The 24,988-nt window shown below is 41.4% G+C and overlaps 1 protein-coding gene across 26 annotated transcripts in view; it reads right to left on the reverse strand.

The window, feature by feature from the left end:
• The window catches only part of MAP4 (microtubule associated protein 4), a 231,241-nt gene that overhangs the window by 159,073 nt on the left and 47,180 nt on the right, over positions 1-24,988 (reverse strand). Inside the window, exon 1 of one of the 26 annotated variants that reach the window (XM_033205644.1) lies at positions 1,157-1,274. The exons of the other annotated variants lie outside the window; for them this stretch is intronic. The gene's annotated coding sequence lies outside the window, so the exon portion shown is untranslated. Of the gene's footprint in view, positions 1-1,156; positions 1,275-24,988 lie in introns of those variants that run through there. 26 annotated transcript variants of the gene reach the window in all.

Below are 24,988 nucleotides of genomic sequence, written 5' to 3' on the forward strand. Positions count from 1 at the left end.
AACCCATTTATTAAAATTTTAATAATTATTACTAAAGGGAGGATACTGCGTATAATTGTTCCCTTATATTTTCTCTATAATCGATAGCCTGTCCTTTTTTGGGTGAGTGGGTGGGTTATGGACAAGACACATAACCGTAAAGATATCTGGGTTAATATTTTATTTTATACGTTGTTATTTTATAAGTTTGTTAAATGCATGACATTTAAATGACAGAGAATTCTAAAGCCAACACTAAGCTGCTATCCTAGGACATTAGTGAGAATGCTGTGGCCAAAATACAGTGCTTGTTCCTTAGGCTTGAAAGGAACCCCACGTTGCAGCCACTGTGGGAGATCATTTATTATCTTGATGGATACAGGTATAGCCTGCTTCATAATAATTTCATATTCAACATCAGATTTTTTTTTAGTATGCCTAGCAGGTTTTTAGTTACTAATTAACTTTATTACCCAGATTTGTTTCTTACTGAATTTCTTTCAGAGGCCTGTTACACATCAAGCAGAACTTTGTCTGGCAGTTGTGTTCCTTTTAATTTATTTAACCACAAAATCTTGATTTATACTTTCAAGCAAAATGGTATTTTACTTAAAAATAAATCTTTAGCAAGGATATCTATAGGAATCAACTACCATCTTACACAGTTCACAGACATATGATTCCTCAGACAAATCTGAATTTATCCTGCTTCTCCTCCGAACAAGACTTGCAGATAGCAACAGACAACTGAGGAAGATCTTGACTATCCTGAGCAATGAACTACAATCCCCTGTAAAATATATTAACTGTACACCCCTAGGTTCCTCCCTACGCAGTTCAAGGACAACAGCTGTGTGATTACAAACTGATGGAATTCCCAGGCTTGACAGGGTTCTGTTCATAACCACCATTTGTCCTGTTCATCATAGGATTAGCAACAGCAGAGAGCCCTTGATTACTAGAGTAGCTGAGGCCATCACACAGCTACATTCCTACATGAAAGAATACACGGATATAGGTTTGAAGAAGTTACATTTTACTTTCATGCAGTTACCAAAGAGTCCCCCCCAACCCCCCATTTAAGGGAGCCCTGTCCTCTGGATATAAAAATACTGTATACACTTGCACACACATATTCACATATATAAAACCTTGTATCACAAAGTTAAAAGGTTACCTTGCTTCCTTACAGGAACTATCCAGGCAGCTTGTGTTCAGTCCTGACTAAATGCACTTTGGATCAGGCACCTGCCTTCAACATTTCTGTTCAAATGAATTTCAATCTATTTCTCCAGGAAGAATAAACCAGATACCTCCCACTGTTAGCCATGTGATACAGGCAGCATGATGTCTGAAGTCTGGTTATGTAGGCCAAAATAAGAAATGACAATGACACAGCATTTACATTTCTGATAGCACCATCCTTAAGAATGAATCTTCCATTTTATCTGAATTTTTTAAATGAGTAAAACTTTAAAAGATTCTTAATAATACCTAACCCCTCCAAATTTTGAAAAAGGAGCATTTTTTTAAACTTTACATTTATCCCACTTCCTTCCTCTGATTAACACAGAAAAACATTCAGAGTTAATCTATACCAATCCAAAAATTATTTCTAATCACATTCTAAAGGCTTTTTTTTTTTTTTTTTGGAGACAGGGTCTTGGCCTGTTGGCCCAGGCTGGAGAATACAGTGGCATGATCTCGGCTCACTACAACCTCCAACTCCTGGGTTCAAGTGATTCTCCTGCCTCAATCTCCTGAGTAGCTGCGATTGCAGGTGTGCATACCACCATGCCTGGCTAATTTTTGTATTTTCAGTAGAGAGGAGGTTTCATCATGTCGGCCAGACAGGTCTCAAACTACTGGCCTCAAGTGGCCACCTCTTGAGGCCACCTCGGCCTCCAAAGAGCTGGGATTACAGGCATGAGCCACTGTGCCTGGCTCTAAAGGCTTACACCAGTTCAAATGATCTAGGATCAAATCCCCTCACTTTAATAGATGAAAAAAAATGAGAAATGGAAAAAACAAGCCACTTATAAATGAGGCTGGGACAAAGGATCAGGCTAAAAGAGCCAGAGAACACCAAAAGAAGAAGAGCATGACAAAATAAGCAAAACCTTGTAGTTTTGTAGTTTCTGCTTTTATCTAAAACAATGACTTCACTGTACTTTGAATACTTTTTGAATTATACCACTTATATATACCTTTACCTACCTACTACTTATACCTACCTATTTTTTTCTTCTTCAAGGAGGGAGGCAGGCAGGAAGAATCCTGAATATCAGGAAAACATTCCATCTGATCTTTAAAGGGACCCCAATGCCTAGATGTCTTTTTCTTTTTTTTCTTTTTTTTCTTTTTTTGTAAATCCACACTCTTTCCTGTGATATCAAGGCTGACTGAGAAGACTTAGTCCTATCACCTACCATAGTCATCAGCAGCTTTCCATGTGGGGTCTCCCTACAATTTAGTCACATGGGACCATCTGCCATCTTACATTATCACTGTACACCCTATGCTCATTTGCTCTCCACACTTGAAGTTATCTTCTCTCCCTCCTCATTTGTGAAAGTCTTGAAATCAAGGTCCACATCAATCATCTTACCACCTTTTCTATGACTCCTTTTTAGAATCTTTCTCCTAGTGGTATTCAAACCTAATACATCATCTGTACTTACAACAGTAGAGTCTGGTCTATACTGTAGTTCAGTGGTCCCCAAACCTTTTTGGCATCAGGGACAGGTTTCGTGGAAAACAATTTTCCACAGATAGCAGGAGAGGTGAGGGGGAGGAGATGGTTTCGGAATGAAACTCTTCCACCTCAGATCATCAGGCATTCTCACAGGATTCTCATAGGAGCATGCAACCTAGATCCATCGCATGCTCAGTTCACAATAGGGTTCACGCTCCTATGAGAATCTAAAGCTGATCTGACAGAAGGCAGAACTCAGGCACACTCATCGCAAAGTTAATGTAATGCTGTTCACCTGCTGCTCACCTCCTGCCATGCAGTCCAGTTCCTAACTGGCCATGGACTGGTCCCAGTCTGCAGACCGAGTGTTGGGGACCCCTACTGTAGTTAGTTGTATATACCAGCTCCTGTAAACTGCTTGGTCCCAGAAGAGAAGGACCACATCAAAGTGATGTGCATACTGTCTCTGTTCCTAGATTACATAGGAGACAGGCCAAAATGATAAAAACCAACAAAACAAGGGGCTAAAAACACATTTCTAAAATGACACAATGGAAGTTATTAGAAATAGAATCTAATTTGAAATTAATCAAAAGTTCCAAAATTACAAAACCTCTTCACAACTATAAAAAGAATAAACAGATTCAAGGCTGAAGGGTTATCAACAATTATGAATATTCACCTTGGCCAGGCGCTGTGGCTCATGCCCGTAATCCCAGCACTTTGGGAGGCTGAGGTGGGCGGATTACGAGGTCAAGAGATTGAGACCAGCCTGGCCAACAAGGTGAAACCCTTCTCTACCAAAAATACAAAAATTAGCTGGACGTGGTGGTGCACACCTGTAGTCCCAGCTACTTGGGAGGCTGAGGCAGGAGAATCTCTTGAACCTGGGAGGTGGAGGTTTCAGTGAGCCGAAATCACACCACTGCACTCCAGCCTGGGTGACAGAGCAAGACTCTGTCTCAAAAAATAAAAAAAAAAAGGAATATTCACCTCATTTCGTCCACTTTCTAAACTCAAACTTTCTTGAGTTTGTACAAGAGCAAGCATGTTTTCTGGAATTATGGAAAGAAAGCCAGTAAGGAGTAACCGTATGAATCAGCTCTCCATGCTGGTCATCTTATCATTATTAGGCAAAGCAATAAAAATAGCTCTCTCTGCTTTTAGAAAAGCATGACCTGATGCAATATAGCAAAAACAAATATTCAAGATGGTTGACCAGTTACTGGCCTGCCATGATGACTCACACCTGTAATTCCAGAATTTTGGGAGGCCAAAGCAGGAAGACCACTTGAGCCCAGGAATTCAAGACTAGCCTGGGCAAGATGGCAAGACACCATCTCTACAAAAAAAATTTTTTTAATTAGCTGGGCTTGGTAGTGTGTGCCTGTAGTGCCAGCCTCTCAGGAGGTTGAGGCAGTAGGATTCCTTGAGCCCAGGAGCTTGAGAATGCAGTGAGCTATGATTACAACATTGTACTCCAGTCTGGGCGAGAAAGTGAGACCACATCTCTGAGAGACAGAGAAAGAGAGACAGAAAGGTATCAGCTACTACCATCATGTTAATATGATCATATAAATATAAAACTTTTATAATTATTAAAATATTAAAACTCTATAGTTACCAGCTCATATTATCTGTCAGAAAGTAATAAGCATATCATGTAACTTTTGGATGACAGTGCTGAGGAGATTGGAAGAAAGGAAGAATATTCATACTTGATCAGCTCTTAGCTTTTGAGAAATATTTTATTAAAGAAAAAATTCTCTTTTGGCTGGGCATGGTGGTTCATGCCTATAATCCCAGCATTCTGGGAGGCTGAGGCAGGAAAACTGCTTGAGCCCAAGAGTTCAAGACCAGCCTGGGCAACATAGTTGAGACTGCGTCTCCACAGAAAACATTTTAAAATTAGCCTGCACACCTGTGGTCCCAGCTACTTGGGAGGCTGAGGTGGGCGGATCACTTGAGCAAGGGAACTTCAAGGCTGCAGTGAGCTGTGATAGCACCACTGCTCCAGCCTGGGCTACAGAGCAAGGCCCTGTCTTGAAAACAATAGATAACAAAAGAAAAGAAAAACTTCTCCCATTAAGCAAAGTGAAGTTTCACTCTACTTTATATTAGTGAAAATGAAGAAAAGTGGAAAGTAGAAGAGGACATAGGAATTTGTGCTGCCAATTCTGTAATTTTGTTTGTTTTTTGTGCGTTTTTTTTTTTTTTGAGATGGAGATTTTTGTATTTTTAGTAGAGACAGGGTTTCACCATGTTGGTCAGGCTGGTCTCGAACTCCTGACCTCAAGTGATTCGCCTGCCTTAGCCTCCCAAAGTGTTGGGATTTCAGGCGTGAGCCACCATGCCCAGCCTTATAATTGTTTATTTACAATGTGTGTCCCACCCAGAGTTCCCCTTACACTTGAGTTCCTAGATGACCAGGATGGCATCTTTCTCACCTTTTATCCTGGACATCTAAATATAATAAACTTGAAACCTCACAGGCTCTCATTAAATGCACATTTGTACTGCTAGGTGCGTTCTGTTCCATGCCATGATACCAGCCTTCTCTTGCTGGGGTTGATGTTTGCACAGTTGGAAGCACCTTCATGGTTCTTCTAAGTATTGGTTCTAGGCATGACTAGGGTAGAGTAGCTCAGCTTCTCTGAGCAGGAAGGAGAAGATACAAACTCTACAGGAGTACTTAACAAGCATTTTGTAGTTGCGGCAAAGGCCTTACTTTGACCTAATATCTTTTTTTTTTTTTTTTTTTTTTTGAGACGGAGTCTCGCTCTGTCACCCAGGCTGGAGTGCAGTGGCCGGATCTCAGCTCACTGCAAGCTCCGCCTCCCGGGTTCCCGCCATTCTACTGCCTCAGCCTACCGAGTAGCTGGGACTACAAGCGCCCGCCACCTCGCCCAGCTAGTGTTTTGTATTTTTTTAGTAGAGACGAGGTTTCACCATGTTAGCCAGGATGGTCTCGATCTCCTGACCTCGTGATCCGCCCGTCTCGGCCTCCCAAAGTGCTGGGATTACAGGCTTGAGCCACCGCGCCCGGCCTTTGACCTAATATCTTACAGGTGCTTTCAAAAAGAGGGGTGAGTATCATTAAATGAAAATTGAACAAGCAAAAATTGAAGAGATCTTTCAAGTTATTAGTAACATAACTTTTAATATTTTACCTGAAATACAAGTAAAAATCTGAGTTAAAAGTTTAAAACACACACACACACACACACACACACACACACACAATCAGAATTGCTCAGGGACAGGGTTAAGCAATGTAAGTTTTATTTGCTGTTGTTGTTTTGATTTTGTTTTTTTAAGAGACAAGGTCTCACTATGTTGTCCAGGCTGGAGTGCATTGGCTAGTCACAGGTGTGCTCATTGTGCACTACAGCTTCAAGCTCTTGGGCTCAAGCGATCCTCCAGCCTCAGCCTCCCGGGTAGCTGGGACTAGAAGCATGCGCTACTGCACCAAAAATCTCAGTGTTGTTGGTTTTCTTGCAGTAAGGGTAATCATGACACAGAGATATCTCCTTAAAGTTGATTCTGAGAGGCACCCACAATTGAGGGTCACTGAATTAATCAACAATCTACCTAATCCATTCAAGAAAAAATTCACTGAAATGAAATATAACACAGGATTAATACAACTTAACACTAGAAAGACATCACATTCCCCCTTGTCAGAAAGGTGTTTTAGAATCAGTTTACTAGATGTAGAATCTGAGGCACGGATTTTTGTGCAAGTGATTTACTAAGAGAGTGCTTCTAGGAGAAACCTATAAGGCCATGAATCTATTAACGTACACCACATTAACAGATTAAGAAACTAAAAGCTCACCTCTGAGAATCAGAAAAGGTTCTGGGAAAAAAAAGACTCAGCAAATTAGGACAGAAGATACATCCTTTATCTGACAAAGGGTAGCTACAAAGAAAAAAAGCAAACCTCCCTCAAATAAATATCATTCCCTTGAGCTTGGATAGAAATGAGAGTGTATACTATTGCCACTTCTAATCAATATTGTGCAATGAGCCAAGATAAAACACTAAAGGCATATGCATTGTTTTTAAAAACCATAAGGATTATGAAGTAAAAAAAAGATAACTCATTATTTGGAGGCAACCTGAGTACATACATAGAAAACTAAACAACAATTAGAATTAGTAAATTAATTAAGGTTGTGGAACTCTAAAATTAAAACCCAATTATATTCCTATGTACCAGCAAAAACAATCGGAAATTTAAAAAATTTAAAATACCACCGTGTGCTCATGCCTGTAATCCCAGCACTTTCGGAGGCTGAGGCTGGCAGATCACTTGAAGCCAGAAGTTTAAGACCAGCCTGGCCAACATGGCAAAACCCCATCTCTACTAGAAATACAAAAATTAGCCGGTCGTGGTGGCGCATGCCTGTAATCCTAGCTACTTGGGAGGCTGAGGCGGGAGAATCACTTGAACCTGGGAGATGGAGGTTGCAGTGAGCTGAGATTGCGCCACTGCTGTCCAGCCTGGACAATAGAGCAAGATTCTGTCTCAAAAAAAAAAAACCATTTACAATGTCATTTTAAAAATTACCTAAGAATAATTAATAAAAGGTATCTACGACTGCTACATAGAAAACAAAAAAAATTGAAAGAAAGACTTAAATAAATGGCAGGACCACAATCATGTACTATTTCCAGACTTGATATTTTAAAGGTATCAACTATCCCCAAACTAATGTGTGTGTGTGTGTGTGTGTGTGTATATATATATATATATACATTTTATTATTATTTTTTTTGTGTGATGCAGTCTCACTCTGCTGCCCAGGCTGGAGTGCAGAGGCACACGATCTCGGCTCACTGCAAACTCCGCCTCCCAGGTTCAAGCAATTCTTCTGCCTCAGCCTCCTGAATAGCTGGGATCACAGACGTGCCACCACGCCCGGCTAATTTTTGTATTTTTAGTAGAGACAGGGTTTCACCATGTTGGCCAGGCTGTTCTCAAACTCATGACCTTGTGATCTGCCCGCCTTGTCCTCCTAAAGTGTTGGGATTACAGGCGTGAGCTACCGTGCCTGGCCTAATCTATAGATTTAACATAACCCCAAGCAAAGTCCAGTAGATTTTTTCTTTTCAAATCAAATTGAAAAGTTGATCCTAAGTTTTATATAGAAATTTAAAAAGCCAAGAACAGCTAAGATAATCTTTGAGAACAAACTTAGAGGAACTGAAACTACTGGATATCAAACTCACTGATGGATTGAACCATGTGAAAATGCTGAAAACTGATGAGTTTCTAACCTATGGCATTGTCATATGTTTGAAACTAAAAATACATAAATACAGTAATGAAGACATTGTGGTACCTGCACAACCACCAAGACAGAGGCCAATGTACTTGGTGTGCTGAACATCTGGAGGGGGAAAAAACAACAAAAAGAGGCCAATGCAAGAGAATGGTTTTGAAACGGAAGCACAAGGCATATGGATACTTAATATCTCACAAACATGACACTGCAAAACAGTGGGGGAATTAACTGTCTTTTCAATAAGTGGTGCTGGGCCAACTGGATATTTTGAACTCTATCTCACAGTATATACAAAAAGTAATTCCAGGTGGACGGCAGCCCTAAATGTGAATGGTAAACAATAACATGGTGAATATTTTCATGATCATGGAGGCAGATGAAGAAAATGAACGGACAATGGAGAGAGTAGAGAGACAGGGACAGGAGAAGGAAAAGAGAAAAGTGAAAAGAAGAGGATGAGGTGGGAGGATCATTTGAGCCCAGGAATTTGAATACAGCCTGGGCAAGGTGGCAAGAAGGGAGGGAGGGAAATTCCCCTCAGCAGTACTTACCAAGTTACAAGAAACAGATGGGCTTATTTCTAATTGTAACACTAAATGATTTTTTTAAAAAACGAAGTGATGCCTTTAAAAGTGAGAAAAACTATTTTGAAGCTAGATTTTTACAGCCAACTCATCCATTAAGTGAAGGCTAAAATGGGAAATTCAAACACACAATAAAAAAAAAAATTATTGGCCGACCATGGAGGCTAATGCCTGTAATCCCAGCACTTTGGGAGGCTGAGGCGAGTGGATCACAAAGTCAAGAGATGGACACCATCCTGGCCAACATGGTGAAACCCCGTCTGTACTAAAAACACAGCAAAATCAGCTGTGCACGGTGGCATGTGCCTATAGTCCCAGCTACTCGGGAGGCTGAGGCAGAAGAATCACTTGAACCCGGGAGGCGGAGGTTGCAGTGAGCCAAGACCACGCCACTGCGCTCCAGCCTGGACAACAGAGCAACACTCCATCTCAGATTAAAAAAAAAAAAATTATTTTCCATGCATTCTTTCTGAAAATGAACTTCAGCACAGACTCCAGGAAATGAAAAATGAACACAGCATCCTATGAAAGCTGCAGTATCCAAGAAATAGTACCATTCGCCTACAAGAGAAATGAAATGCAATCCTAGGATGACGATAATGCACTAGGATCTAGAAACAACTCTGTCCAAAATTAACCTTTTCACAGTGTAATTTAAAAAGACCAATGACTTAGACATGTGGTGCAAATGGTATTAAAGATGCAATTGGCCGGGCGCGGTGGCTCAAGCCTGTAATCCCAGCACTTTGGGAGGCCGAGACGGGCGGATCACGAGGTCAGGAGATCGAGACCATCCTGGCTAACACAGTGAAACCCCGTCTCTACTAAAAAATACAAAAAACTAGCCGGGCGAGGTGGTGGGCGCCTGTAGTCCCAGCTACTCGGGAGGCTGAGGCAGGAGAATGGCGTAAACCAGGGAGGCGGAGCTTGCAGTGAGCTGAGATCCGGCCACTGTGCTCCAGCCTGGGCAACACAGCGAGACTCCGTCTCAAAAAAAAAGAGAAAAGGTGCAATTAAAAGAGCGAGACTCCGTCTCAAAAAAAAAAGAAAAAAGGTGCAATTAAAAACAGGGGAGGGGAGCAGTTTACTGAAAGAGAACTACACAAGAAAGTACTAATCCAAACATAAGGCAAACTAAACTATGGCATTATTCTATATCATATATTTTAAAGAAATAAAGCTTAGAACACTCTCATCAAATTTACTAACATAAGATGGATCCAGAAAGAAGGATATTTTGTATTTACATACAAAAGAACATGTACAATATAATGTATCAAGAAAGAATAAAAAAGGAGAAAAGAGAAGGAGGCGGAAAGATGGAGATGACTCCAAAACAGCAGCTGAAATCAACTGAAAGACTTTTGCTGACTCCGAGTTTACTCTTAAGTGGGCAGAAGTCAAAGAGAACTTTGCCTGCCCACTGGAATGTGTTTCTCTATTGGTCTGGAGTCTACATGTGCTGACCTTTAAAAGACAGTATAAGGTTTGTCTGTTTTCCCTTCTGCTAGCAGGCTGCTAGACTGAACATGGTAGACAATGACTTTCCCTCTGATGTTGGCTGTGTTCAATATGCTATTGTTTTTCTTATACAAGCACTGGGAGATTTTTGCAATTGATGTATTTTTAATCATTTAAAACTAAGCAAGCCATGACATTATAAAAAGCAAACTTACACCACAAATGAAACTACTAACAAAATACACAAACATAATCATCTGGGGATGGCAGGAGTCGGGGGGAGACCCTCTTCTAAACATACCAAGCACCAAAGGGCTGCTTTGACTTGCAATACTAAACCCCTTCCAAGTAATTTGGAAGTAAATTCAGGGTAACTAAAGATACAAAAAGCAATATGCAATAGGAGAAAGTATTTGATTGTGAATAAAGAATCAAAAAAATGGGCTGGGTGCAGTGGCTTACACCTGTAATCCCAGCACTTGGGGAGGCCAAGGCAGGTGGATCATGAGGTCAAGAGATCGAGACCATCCAGGCCAACATGGTGAAATCCTGTCTCTACTAAAAATACAAAAATTAGCTGGGCGTGGTGGAGCACGTCTGTAGTCCCAGCTCTTCGGGAGGCTGAGGCAGGAGAATTGCTTGAACCCAGGAGGCAGAGGTTGCAGTGAGCTGAGATCGCACCACTGCACTCCAGCCTGGGCAACAGAGTTTGACTCTGCCTTTAAAAAAAAAAATCAAAAAATGTACAAAATGAAAGGGACTGTGGCAAATATGGGGATTCTGTTTCTTCTCCCTGGGTGCTCAGAAAGACATTTCCTATTTCCCTTAGAGTTAGAAATTGAGACCATGTGAGGGGGTTCTAGACAATGCAATGTGAGCTGAAGAAATATGCTTCACTACAAAGCACTTTATGAAATTCTCCTTGTTAGTGCTCTTTGCTATCAACCAACTAAATACAAAGAATCCAGCAGGAGACTCCAAGACACCAGATGGAAGGAGTTGAAATCCCTCAATTACATGACAGCCACAGGCCAAACACTCAGACTATGATGTGAGCAAGAAATAAACTACTATTGTGTTAAGTCACTGAAATGCTAGTTATGTTAAAGAGATAGCACCAACTACCCTAATTAATACAGAGATCTTACATATCTAACATCCTCATTTTATAAGTAAGGAAACGATGAACAATGAGCTTTCCAAAAATTATACTAGTTGGTAGGGGAAACAGGTCTCCTGACTTTCTATTCAGGGACTTTTACACAATAAAAGACTTCTGTGCTACATTTGTAAGTAAAAGTTATTATCCCAATATTTGTTCCAAAACCACAAAAAGGCAGTGCAATCATTTCTTTCTTTTTTGTTTTTTTTTTTTTTTGAAGCAGGGTCTCACTCTGGTGCCCAGGCTGGAGTGCAGTGGCATGACCATGACTTACTGCAGCCTCGACCTCCTGGTCACCTCCGTTTGTAAAAAGAAAAGAATTCTCTACAAAGTTCTTTTTCAGTCTACCATTTTATGATTTGACTCTCTTCATGTCGACAAAATTTCTTGAGTAGCTATTAGAACTATATAAGATTGTGGATATTTGACCATTTATTTACTGATCAAATGTGATTTCATATGGCTTAACAGTAAATGACAAGCACTGTGTTTTTTAAAAGCACCAATTTTTATTAGGTATACATACCTACACACATTCTTTTTTTTTTTGAGACAGAGTCTCTGTCGTGTAGGCTAGAGTGCAATGGTGCGATCTCGGCTCACTGCAACCTCCGCCTCCTGGGTTCAAGCAATTTTGATGCCTTAGCCTCCCAAGTAGCGAGGAGTACAGGCGTGCATCACCACGCCCAGCTAATTTTTGTATTATTAGTAGAGACAGGGTTTCACCACACCGGCCAGGCTGATCTCCAACTCCTGATCTCAGGTGATCCGCATGCCTCGGCCTCCCAAAATGATGAGATTACAGGCGTGAGCCACCACGACGTCATTTTATAAGAAGAAATAATATGCTGACTCGACCGGGTGTGGTGGCTCACACCTATAATCCCAGCACTTTGGGAGGTCAAGGCAGGCAGCTCACCTGAGGTCAGGAGTTCGAGCCTAGCCTGGCTGACGTGGTGAAACACCGTCTCTACTAAATTCAAAAATTAGCCAGGTGTGGTGGCGCACACCCATAATCCCAGCTACTCAGGAGACTGAGGCAGGAGAATCACTTGAACCTAGAAGGCGGAGGTTGCAGTGAGCTGAGATTGTACCACTGCAGTCCAGCCTGGGCTACAAGCGCTAAACTCTATCTCAAAACAATAACAATAATAATAATAATATGCTGACTTAGAGGCTCCTGGACTATTGTCATTAGAGCTATAAAGCAAAGTCTATACATCTGAAGAGAAATATCTTTTAAATATACTCTTCTGTGTCCATACTGCTTTGTATTATCTTACAAAGAAACTACTACACACACAATGTCAGTTAATGAACATAAAGGATAAAAACTAGTGACTATTTGGCCAAATGTTTTGGCCAAAATTGTTGCAATTACTATGTAAATATAAATCCTGCTTGCCTATTATTCCATCAGTTTACACTTCCACTTAATCATGGATTTAAGATTGAGTTTGCCTTGTCAGGCTCACAGAGGCTTAAATTACTCGTAAATAAACATTCCCACAAGAGACTACATCATAAACGCTCATATTTATTACATCCCACTCAAAGGACAGTTTCTCTTCTAAAAATTGGCAATCTATACAAAACAGCAATTTAGATTGGCCTTCAGGACAGAGAGGTATGATTCTTAGTAAATCACATTACATCAAGATGCTTTATTCTGAAGATGTAAGAAACGAACATACTTTTTCAAAAACACTATATGTCAAGTGAATAACGAACTTGTAGGGTTAGAGTATATGAAAAACTTATTTCCCTTGTCTTTAAGATTTTTCTAGAAGAATCTTAATCTTCCTATAAAACCACCTGTCTGATAAAAGGAAGTCTGAAACCTTATCTCCAAATAAATCTTATCTCTAAATAAATTAATAAAAGACTAAATTTCAGAAGTTTCTCAGATTTCATTTTTGCTGTTACAGTAATTAATATGTTATGTCATTATCTTATGCAGTTGATTTTAAGTGGTGAACACCACCTACATCATTACTTCCATATAGAACCACCAATTAATTAGTTCAAACTAAAAACAATGAAATAAAGTATTAAAATGTTCTCCATAACTAAGAAAATACTGTCATTGTCAGCTTTACTATTTCTACCCATCACCACGACTTCCCCCCAAAACCCCACATATCAATACAGCTTTCATCAAATTAGAATCAAATTACTTGAAAAAAACAGAAACATATGCATCACCTATTAATATGTACACATCTGCCAGATAATGATTAGAGGCGGCAAGTATGCCAAGAGTCCAGAAAGCAGGTGAGAATCTTCTGTAGCCTAGAAAAAAGTGTATCTAGAGAAAACATAATAAGTCTCCTCTATTCCCAAAGCACTTAAGACTAGTAAGACTTCCTGATGTCTCCAACTCATAAATGGTCATTGTTTCACAGCTCAAGTAAATACATGTACAAAAATGTAAAATAAAAAAGAGTAAGGGAGAACCTTAAATTCTCCAGTTTACTCTCAAATTTTAAAACTCAGAAAAGAGAGATCCAAAGTGGTTTCCCTTTGCCAAAAGCCATCTAGAAAACTAGAGACAGAGCTACAATCAGGACAAAAGTCTCCCAGCTGCCACCAAGCCCAGAGTTCCCTCCCCAAGATGAATACTCACTGAACCCATAAGAGAAGCACCAGTTCAGAGTGCAAACCTAGGTCAAACAGGCCCCTCAGTGCAGTGGTCCACGTAAGTGTTTTGAAAAATGGCCAATATCTCCAAAATCAGTAATCTTTGCATGAAAATACATCTTTACAGCTTTTTGAAAAAACAGAGCCAGGCGCCTTGGCTCAGTCCTGTAATCTCAGAACTCTGGGAGGCTGAAATGGGAGGATCACTTAAGACCAGGAGCTCGAGACCAGCCTGGGCAGCATAGTGAAACTCCGTGTCTACAAAAAAAAAAAAAAAATTAGCCAAGCATGCACCTGTGGTTCCAGCTACTTAGGAGACTAAAGTGGGAGGATCGTTTGAGCTTGGGAGGTCAAGGCTGCAGTGAGCCATGATTGCAGGACTGCACCTCAGCCTTGGGTGATAGTATAAGATCTTCTCTCAAAAAAATAAAAAATCCGAAGATCAGGCCATGACTATGTATTTCCACTTGGCAACAATATACTGGAGCTGAGAAATAACTGCCTCTGTAGACACTCATTCACACAATATCTGCAGCATAAGCTCTTAATCGAGACCAACTTCACTCACTTTAACTTCAAGAACGTTGCAGGGGCCAGGCACTGTGGCTCACGCCTATTATCCCAGCACTTTTGGAGGCCGAGGCGGGCAGATCACCTGAGGCCAGGTGAGATCAGCCTGGCCGACATGGCAAAACCCCATTTCTACTAAAAACACAAAAATTAGCTGGGTGTGGTGGCACATGCCTGTAGTCCCAGCTACTTGGGAGGCTGAGGCAGGAGAATCACTCAAACCCAGGAGGCAGAGGTTGTAGCGAGCCAAAAATCGCGCCAATGTACTCTAGCATGGGCAACAAAGCGAGACTCCATCTCAAAAAACAAACAAACAAACAAACAAAACAAAATTGCAGGAGTTTAAGTACGAGACAGCTGCACTAAAGCTATTTAAATCAATATCAACTCTAAACATTTCTTAATGGTAGTAGAATCTTGGCTGGGTTTTAGTGGCTTGGTTTAACTAAATCACAAAGTCAGCAGACAGGAAAGGTGGGAGAAGGAGAGAAATGGAAAACAAAAGCACCACAAAATGGCCGGGCATGGTGGCTCACAAGGTCAGGAGTTCCAGACCAGCCTGGCCAAGATGGTAAAACCCCATCTCTACTAAAAATACGAAAATTAGCTGGGCATGGTGGCGGGCGCCTGTAGTCCCAACTACTCAGGAGGCTGAGGCAGAGAATTTCTTGAACCCAGGAGGCAGAGGTTGCAGTGAGCCAAGATTGCGCCACTGCACTTCAGCCTAGGCGACAGAGCGAGACTCCTTCTCAAAAAAAAAAAAAAAACCCCACGACAAAACTAGTAGTAATTCCTTTAGAATATAATCAGAACTTCATTCACACATCCAAAATGTCTTACTTCTGGTCAGGTGCAGTGGCATAGGTCTGTAATCCCAGCACACTGGGAGGCCGAGGTGGGCAGATAGCTTGAGCCCAGGAGTTCAAGACCAGCCTGGGCAACATGGCGAACCCCTGCCTTGATAAAAAATACAAAAAAGAGTAGCTGGGTATGGCAGCACACACCTGTAGTCCCAGCTACTTGGGAGGCTGAGGTGGGAGGTTCATTGGAGTCTGGGAGGTTGCGGATGAGTGAGCCGAAATCGTGCCACTGCCCTCCAGCCTGGGCAACAGAGTGAGACCCTGTCTCAAAATTAAATAAGGCAGGTGGGGTGGCTCACACCTGTAATCCCAGCACTTTGCAAGGCCAAAGCAGGCAGATCACTTGAGGTCAGGAGTTCAAGACCAGCCTGACCAACAGGGTGAAACTCTATCTCTACTAAAAATATAAAAATTAGCCAGGTGTGGTGGTGTGCACCTGTAATTCCAGCTACTTGGGAGGCTAGCATGAGAATACTTAAAACCCGGAAGGCAGAGGCTGCAGTAAGCCAAGATGGCGCCACTGAACTCCAGCATGGGTGACAGAGGGAGACTCTCTAAATAAATAAATAAATAAATAAATGTGTATTTTTTTTAAGTCTTACTTCCTAGGAAGCAATAATCACTAACTCCTTTTTCAGTTTTGTCAACGACCTGAAAAGCTTGGTCCTGACACCTCTGCTTTATGGAAAAGGCAAGAATGCATACTGATTCCTAAGGTAGTAATCTGAATGGTTTAAAATTCTACACATGTAGCTACAGACAACTACTATAATGGCAGAGATCTTACATGATATTTTAAGATCTAGTTCCAGTAGTAATAAAACTGTAGTAAAAAGAGGTAGGTCTGGCGTGGTGGCTCATGCCTGTAATCCCAGCATTTTAGGAGGCCAAGGTGGGAGGATCACAAGGTCAGGAGATCAAGGCCATCCTGGCTAACACTGTGAATCCCCGTCTCTATTAAAACACAAAAAATTAGCTGGGCGTGGAGGTGTGCACCTGTAGTCCCAGCTACTCAGGAGGCTGAGGTAGGGAAATCGCTTGAACCCAGGAGGCAGAGGTTGCAGTGAGCTGAGATCGCTACTGCACAGAGCAACAGAGCAAGACTCCATCTCAAAAAATATTTATATATATTATATATTATATGCATTATACATTCCTATGTAATATAATTATATATTATTTATATATATGGCATTTCTGGCCAGATGTGGTGGCTCACGTCTGTAATCCCACCACTTTGAAAGGCTGAGGTGGGAGGATCATCTAAGGCTAAGAGTTTGAGATCAGTCTTAGCAACATAGTGAGACCCTGTCTCAATTAGAAAAAAAAAAAAAAATTTAAACACAGCATTTCCAGTCCTTTCAAACTCAGATGAAGTTTAATTAAAATCTTCAGGGGACACCCCAGTAAAGCAATAGCATACCTTGCACCCAGATGTTGGTTTCTAGTACCACTCTCTGATAAAGAAACCAAGACTCTTTGGAGAAATGACTAATTCTGGGACTGAGGAACAAAATATTCAAGATGAGCCTGAAGCACCTTGTATTGCCAGAAAGTTAGGAAGTGATTAAAAAAAAAAAAAAAAAAAACTGATAGGGGTAAGTTGGCCAGGTGAGGTGGCTCACGCCTGTAATCCTATCATTTTGGGAGGCCAAGGCAGGCAGATCACCTGAAGTCAGGAGTTCAAGATCAGCCTGGCCAACATGGTTAAAACTCATCTCTACAAAAAATACAAATATTAACCAGGCATGGGTGGGTGCCTGTAATCCCAGCTGCTCGGGAGGCTAAGGCGGGAGAATTCCTTGAACCCAAGAGGTGGAGGTAGCAGTGAGCTGAGATCACACCACTGCACTCCAACCTGGGTGACAGAGTGAGACTCCATCTCAAAAAAAAAAAAAAAAAAGATAGGGGTAAGTCAAAGGAACACAGGAGTCAACTAAAAAAGTTCTCAATGACCAAAGCTGGAACAATATAAACAAATAACTGAATAAATAAATGAGAGAGAATAAGCAAGTCTTCAGTGAAGAATTCCAAATAACAAGATACTCCACTTCAGGAGGTGGAACATAACCCTCCATCCTTTATGTGTGCATAGCACACAGTGGCCTCCTTCTAAAGAGTACAATATGAAAATGGGGGGTAAAGAGAAATATGACAAACGCTACCTAAGCCAAGTGATCAAGACTAATATCAACAGTGATAAATCAGCTGGGCGCAGTGGCTCACGCCTGTAATCCCAGCACTTTGGCAGGACAAGGCAGGAGGTTCCCTTGAGCCCAGGAGTTCTGACACCAACTTGGGCAACATGGTGAAATCCCATCTCTATGAAAAATACAAAAATTAGGCTGGGCTCGGTGGCTCACGCCTGTAATCCCAACACTTTGGGAAGCCGAGGTGGGGGGATCACAAGGTCAGGAGATTGAGACCATCCTGGTTAACATGGTGAAACCCTGTCTCTACTAAAAATACAAAAAGTTAGCCAGGCGTGGTGGCACATGCCTGTAATCCCAGCTACTGAGGAGGCTGAGGCAGGAGAACTGCTTGAACCCAGGAGGCGGAAGTTACAGTGAGCCAAGGTCGCACCACTACACTCCAGCCTGGGCGACAGAGCAAGACTCCATCTCAAAGAAACAAACAAACAAAAAACAAGCAAACAAAAAAAATTAGCCAGGCAGGGTGGTACGTGCCTGTAGTCCCAGTTACTTGGGAGGCTGAGGTGGGAGGATCACTTGAGCCCTGGAGGCCAAGGTTGCAGTAAACCACGATTGTGCCACTGCACTCCAGCCTGGGCAACAAGCAAGACTCTTTCTCAAAAAAAATTAGCTGGGCTTGGTGGCACATGCCTATGGTCCCAGCTATTTGGGAAGCTGAGTTGAGAGGAAGCTTGAGTCCAGGAGGTTCCAGTAAGCTGTGATCACAGCACTGCACTCCAGCTTCAGCGATAAAGCAAAACACACACACACACACACACACACACACATAAATCATGCTGACATGATTTGACAATATGCACCCTTGATATAACGTGATGAGAGTGGCACTTTACCTCTGTGATCTTCCTTCTAAAAAGCATAACCCCTGTCTAATCATGAGAAAAAGATCAGACTGAGGGACATTCTGCAAAATACCAGACCAGTGCTCCTCAAAACTGTCAAAGTCATCAAAAACAAGGAAGGTGTAAGAAACTGTCATAGCCAAGAGAAAGCTAAGTATGATAACTAAACATAATGTGGTATCCTAGATGAGATCCTAGAACAGAAAAAGGTATTTAGGTAAAAATTAAGGAAATCTAAATAAACTATGAGCTTTAGTTAATAATAATGTATGAAAATTGAGGTCAGGAGTTTGAGAGCAGCCTGGCCAGCATAGTGAAATTGCATCTCTACTAAAAAAATAAAAATAAAAAAATTAGATGGGTGTGGTGGCGTGTGCCTATAATCCCAGCTACTAGGGAGACTGAGGCAGGAGAATTACTTGAATCTGGGAGGCGGGGGTTGCAGTCAGCCTGAGATCATGCCACTACACTCCAGCCTGGGCAACAGAGCAAGATTCTGTCTCAAAAAAAAAAAAAAAATTAGCCAGGTGTGGTGGCAGGCACCTGTAATCCCACCTACTCAGGAGGCTGAGGCAGGAGAATCGCTTGAACCCAGGTGACAGAGGTTGCAGTGAGCTGAGACCGCGGCACTGCACTCCAGCCTGGGTGACAGAGAAAGACTCCGTCTCAAAAACAAAAACGAACAAAAAATTATAGTAATAACCAGTATTTACTTCCAACTTAAATCTGATCCATGACCTAAAACTGCACTCTGAAAAAATCTACAATTCCCCGGAGAAACTTAATAAATACAGAAAAAAGTGTGTATATCAATTAGCTTACAAGTCTTTAATCACTGCAAACTAGCTGACTCTCCGTTAAAGCTTCAAATCTTAAAGTTCTACCACTGGTACTCTTGGAAGCTAACTTATCCTTGTTGATCACAGAGACAACAGTGACCAAGTCTAATAAAAGTTTATTCATGTACACAGAAACAAAACAAAGTAATTTGGCGATGTGCACACCTAATATTTCCAACTGAAACACAAAACTTTAGAAAGGCCATCTGAAACCAACCTCCTCATTTTAAAAGTGAGAAAAAGTCCAAAGAGATTAACAAATACATTTGTTCAAATCATCCCTGAGTTCTCGACTGAAAGTAGAATTTCTTTTCTGTCCTATATCCCAAATCAGGAAGCAGGGGGAAAAGGTAGGAGGTATTATCATTCTGATCATCATTTCCTATGCTAACTTAGAATGCTTTAGTTTCTCAGGGGTAAAGAAGATAAGTCCAACTATATCTATCTATTGGAAATAGCATCACATAGCTCTCCTTTTTAAAATGGCATGTCCTCCTCGTATGCATTTTTGTATTCTATTTAGCTATCAGTTATCACACCATGCTTCTACAGTATCTATGATGCAAAAGTTGAAGCCCTGGTTAAAGCTTCTTAAATCTACAATTTCATTTCATACAAACAGCAAAGTAAGTATATTCATCTTTTTTCCAGCTGTCCTTAATTTTTAATTGGAGTGAAATTTACATAACATACAATTAACCATTTTAAAGTACATTATGATTTCTCTCCAAACTGTTCTTAAGAATTTTATTTATTTATTTATTTTTTGAGACAGAGTCTTGCTCTGTCACCCAGGCTCGAGTGCAGTGGTAAGATCTCGGCTCACTGCAACCTCCGCCTCCGAGGTTCAAGTGAGTCTCCTGCCTCAGCCTTCAGAGTAGCTGGGATTATAGGTGCATGCCACCACATCCAGCTAATTTTTGTATTTTTAGTAAAGACGGATTTTTTTCACTATGTTGGCCAGGCTGGTTTCGAACTCCTGACCCTAGGTGATCTGCCACCTCAACCTCCCAAAGTGCTGGGATTACAGGTGTGAGCCACCATGCCCAGCCAAGAATTTTTAATTAAAGATGCACTAATCCAAATGTAGAAGAGCTACTCAATTTTCAGTTAATTAATCACATCTGAAGATAATGATGGCCTATGCCCTCATATCAACGTATCCTGAGCCCTTTTATCATTCTAATTTCTTTCTACACGTGGCCAACCAGAGTGCCTACATATTGTGCCAAGTACCTTTCACCTTTTTCTACATATCAGTAGTATTCTATTATACAGAAAACTCATACTCCTGCCCTAAACATAACCACAGAGTTAGGCTTATTGTGTGGTTAGCCTATCTGGCATGCCTTTGTCTCATAAATGCTTAGAGGACATTTCACACTACTTAGAAAGGAATGATCTCATCCCACTGACCCAACAGCTAATTTTATCAAAAAGCTTTTAGTTAAAAGCTGTGATAACCCAGGAAACCAGATCTATTTTTACTGTTATGACAAGGAAAAGGAACAGAGAAAATCATAGGGAAAAAACAGCTCACACATTGATCATTTAAAAAAAATCACTTATGGGCCTGGCACAGTGACTCATACCTGTAATCCCAGCACTTTGGGAGCCCGAGGCAGGAGAATTACTTGAGGTCAGGAGTTCGAGACCAGCCTGGCCAACATAGTGAAACCCTGTCTCGACTAAAAATACAAAAAAAGAGCTGAGCGTTATGGCACACACCTGTAATCCCAGCTACTTGGGAGGCTGAGGCACGAGAATCGCTTGAACCTGGACGGGGAGGTTGCGGTGAGCTGAGATCATGTCACTACACTCCACCCTGGGTGATAGAGAGAGACTCTGTATCCAAAAAAAATAATTTCACTTAGGCCAGGTTCAGTGGCTCATACCTGTAATCCCAGCACTTTGTGAGGCTGAGGTGTGAGGACTGCTTGAGTCCAGGAGTTCAAGCCCAGCCTAGGCAATATACTGAGACCTTGTCTCCACAAAATATACAAAAATTAGCCAGGCATGGTGGCACATGCCTGTAATCCCAGCTCCTTGGGAGGCTGAGGTGAGAGGTTTGCCTGAGCCCAGGAGGTTGAGGCTACAGTGAGCTATGACTGCACCACTGCACTCCAGCCTGGGAGACCGAGAGTGAGACACTCTCAAAAAAAAATAGTAATAACTTATTCTACAGTTTTCCCCCTTTCTTTGGTGTCTGGCTACAAGTGAACAAAAAGAAAAACTTTCAGAATTGTTCAATGCAAGAAAAAAATCATTATTTTAACAATTAAAAAGCAAACTTCATATTACAGTCCAAACACTAAACCTACCTTGGGTCTGATTTGTATGAAAAAGAAAAAAAAATATTTCTCTCCAACATGACCCCAAGAAATACACAACTCTTCAGTGGGAGAATGCAATATAATAAAATGACAAAATATTAAAATTAAAAAGAGAAGAAGAAAAGAAAAACTAAGGGAGAAAAAAAAAAAAGAAACTGCGACCCACATAAAAACATAAGAACTAGACCAGATGCAGTGGCTGACACCTGTAATCCTGGCACTTTGGGAGGCCGATGAGGGAGGATTGCTTCAGCCCAGAGTTCGAGATCAGCCTGGGAAACATAGGGAGATCCCATCTCTACAAAATATTTAAAAATTAGTCAGGCATGGTGGTGTGTGCCTGTGGTCCCAGCTATTCAGGAGACTAAGGTGGGAGGATTGCTGGAACCCAGGAGGTTGAGGCTGCAGTGAGTCGTGATGGCACCACTGCACTCCAGGCTGGGCAACAGAGTGAGACCCTGTCTCAAAAAACTAAAAAATAAAAATAAGAACAGCCAGCTGGGCATTGTGGCTCACAACTGTAATCCCAGCACTTTGGTAGGTCGAGGCGGTCAGGAGTTCGAGATCAGCCTGGCCAACATGGTGAAACCCTACCTCTATTAAAATTACAAAAATCAGTCAGGCATGGTGGCACGCACCTGTAATCCCAGCTACTCAGGAGGCTGAGGCATGAGAATTGCTTGAACCTGGGTGGCGGAGGTCGCAGTGAGCCAAGATCGCACCACTGCAGTCCAGCCTGGGCGACAGAGCAAGACTCTGTCCCCCCACCAAAAAAAAAAAAAAAAACAGCAGTTATTGCAGACTTATATTCCAGAGGCCATTCTAATCACTTTACATAAATTACTTCACTTAATATGTTGAACTCTAGGACATAGATAACCCCGATAACCCCATTTAAAATGAGGACACCAGGGCTCTTAGAGGTTAAATAACTTGCCTGAGATTGCTCAGCTAGTAAAGTGGCAGACCTCCAACTCTTAATTTACTACCAAATATTGTCTCTCACAGCAATCTTTACAGCAAGCTCTATGCAAAGCTAAACGGTCATTCAATAGATTGAAAAGTCAAAGGCTATGATAATAGCCTTTAACAATTAAACAATAGTTTAATTGTTTATAACACTACCTCCCCACCTTTTCCACCCATAGCCACCCAAACCCAACCAGGCTGGGTAACCAGTTAGCTCCCTTCACCAACACCACTACCGATCTGACCCTCAAATGTAGTAAGTGCCATGCATTAAGCATTCATCTCCTATAAACTTTATTCCTGTTTTTTAATTCTTTATAAAACTAGTTGTTATTCATCATTTATCATATTTCTGTGTACTCAAAGTACATGAATGTGCCTTCTGTCTTCATAGGTCCAAGGGGGTGCCTTCTTGATACTGTCATGTATAGAGCTATGGCCAAATGCTTTGACATAGGCCTCCAGACCCTTGAGGAGGCTGTTCTTTCTGCTTATGTAAACAGTACCAGTCTCTGAGCTAAAACACTTAAGAAACACAAAATAGATCAAGAACACTGTTTAGAGTGAATCTCCCTAAGTTTATATGTATCAGCATGCACGTGAAAACCAAATGAGTAAAGGTGGGTGATGTCAACAAAACAGCCTGCAGCAGGCAAACATAAGCAATGAAAACTAATACAGTATCTTCTGGTGTGTAGACCAGCTGTCTGACTTTCTAATGATGAATGTTAGCCTACAGTACAAAAGATGACTATAAGGCTGAGAGAGAAAGACTAAAATTACTGGCTTACAGCCTGAAAAGTATTCTGAAGACAAAAATCAGATACAGAATTTGGACCCATATGAAATGCATAAGGCTCTGCCCAAATCTCAACTACACCTCCCTACACTGTCACTGATTCTTAGTGTGCCAGAATACATTAAGAAAATAAACTCTAGTAAAAAAAGTTCTGAGGAAAGGAAAAAGGGTTCCTTCAAGAACAGGAAAAGCTGTTTAAACTCTAGTAAATAAAATTCTGAGGAAAGAAAAAAATGGTCCCTCCAAGAATAGGAAAAGCGGTCACAAGAGCTACAGAACCTCCCTTTATCGCTTCATGTGCTGGATTGATCCTATATACTCAAAAGCTGCATCAGAATGAGTAACATATGAATAACTAACATGAATAAGAGTGGATAAGTATGCTAAATCAAAAATAATTTATATCAATTATTATCCATCTTCAATACTAAAATAATTCTTTCACGCTTAATAATTAAAATGCTATTCTTCTCCACCTTTTCATCTTATTTATTTATGAGACAGGGTCTCATTCTGTTACTTAGGCTGGAGGGAGTGACGCAATCTTGGCTCACTGAAGCCTTGATCTCCCAAGACTCAGGTGATCCTCCCACCTCAGCCTCCCAAGTAGCCACGACTACAAGTACGTGCCACCATGTCTGGCTAATTTTTGTATTTTTTTGTAGAGACAGGGCTTCTCCATGTTGCCCAGGCTGGTCTCAAACTCCCGGGCTCAAGTGATCTTGTCACCTTGGCCTCCCCAAGTGCTGGGATTACAGGTGTGAACCACAGTACCCAGTCTCCATATTTTCAATACCTACCCCTCAACCTACCTCCATCCTATGAAAGTCGCCATGACTTTCAGGAGCACTCTATATGATATGTACTTCTAGTATAGAGTTGATACATGACATGTGCTTCTACTATACCACTTTATTATTTATGTGCCTATCACCCTCTATAAACTGTGAGCTCAACAGTGAGGATTTTCGGCCAGGCACACTGGCTCACGCCTGTAATCCCAGCACTTTGGGAGGCCAAGGCGGGCGGATCACCTGAGGTCAGGAGTTCAAAACGAGCCTGGCCAAAATGGCAAAAAGCCATCTCTACTAAATATACAAAAATTAGCCAAGCACGGCGGCAGGTGTCTATAATCCCAGCTACACAGGAGGCTGAGGCAGGAGAATCACTTGAACCCAGGAGGTGGAGTTTGCAGTGAGCCGAGATCACGCCACTGCATTCCAGCCTGGGCATCAGAGCAAGACTCCCTCTCAAAAAAAAAAAAAAAAAAAAAAAAGAGTGAAGATTTTCAGAGTATTTGGATGCTCACCCAATACCTATCCCAGTTCCAGGAGCATGACAGATGCAAAAGAATGTACGAAAGAGTGAAGGAAAGAAAAATGTTTTTCTAATTCTCAAGTCTTCGATTTTTTCTTTTCATTACCATCCATGGCCAAAAAAAAAAAATTTATATTATGACCCATTTTCACATACACACATATAAATGAAACAGAAGTTTTATAAATCAATACTCATCCATACTATGTACAATGCACTGAAACTTTTTTTGTTTTTTTTTTTTTTTTTTGGAGACAGAGTCTCACTCTGTCGCCCAGGCTGGAGTGTAGTGGCGCAATCTCGGCTCCCTGAAAGCTCCCCCTTCCGGGTTCACAACATTCTCCCACCTCAACCTCCTGAGCAGCTGGGACTACAGGCGCCCACCATCACACCTGGCTAATTTTTTGTATTTTTAGCAGAGACGGGGTTTCACC

Source organism: Trachypithecus francoisi, unplaced genomic scaffold (genome assembly GCF_009764315.1).
Source record: "Trachypithecus francoisi isolate TF-2019V2 unplaced genomic scaffold, Tfra_2.0 Lachesis_group0, whole genome shotgun sequence".
Lineage (NCBI taxonomy): Eukaryota > Metazoa > Chordata > Mammalia > Primates > Cercopithecidae > Trachypithecus > Trachypithecus francoisi.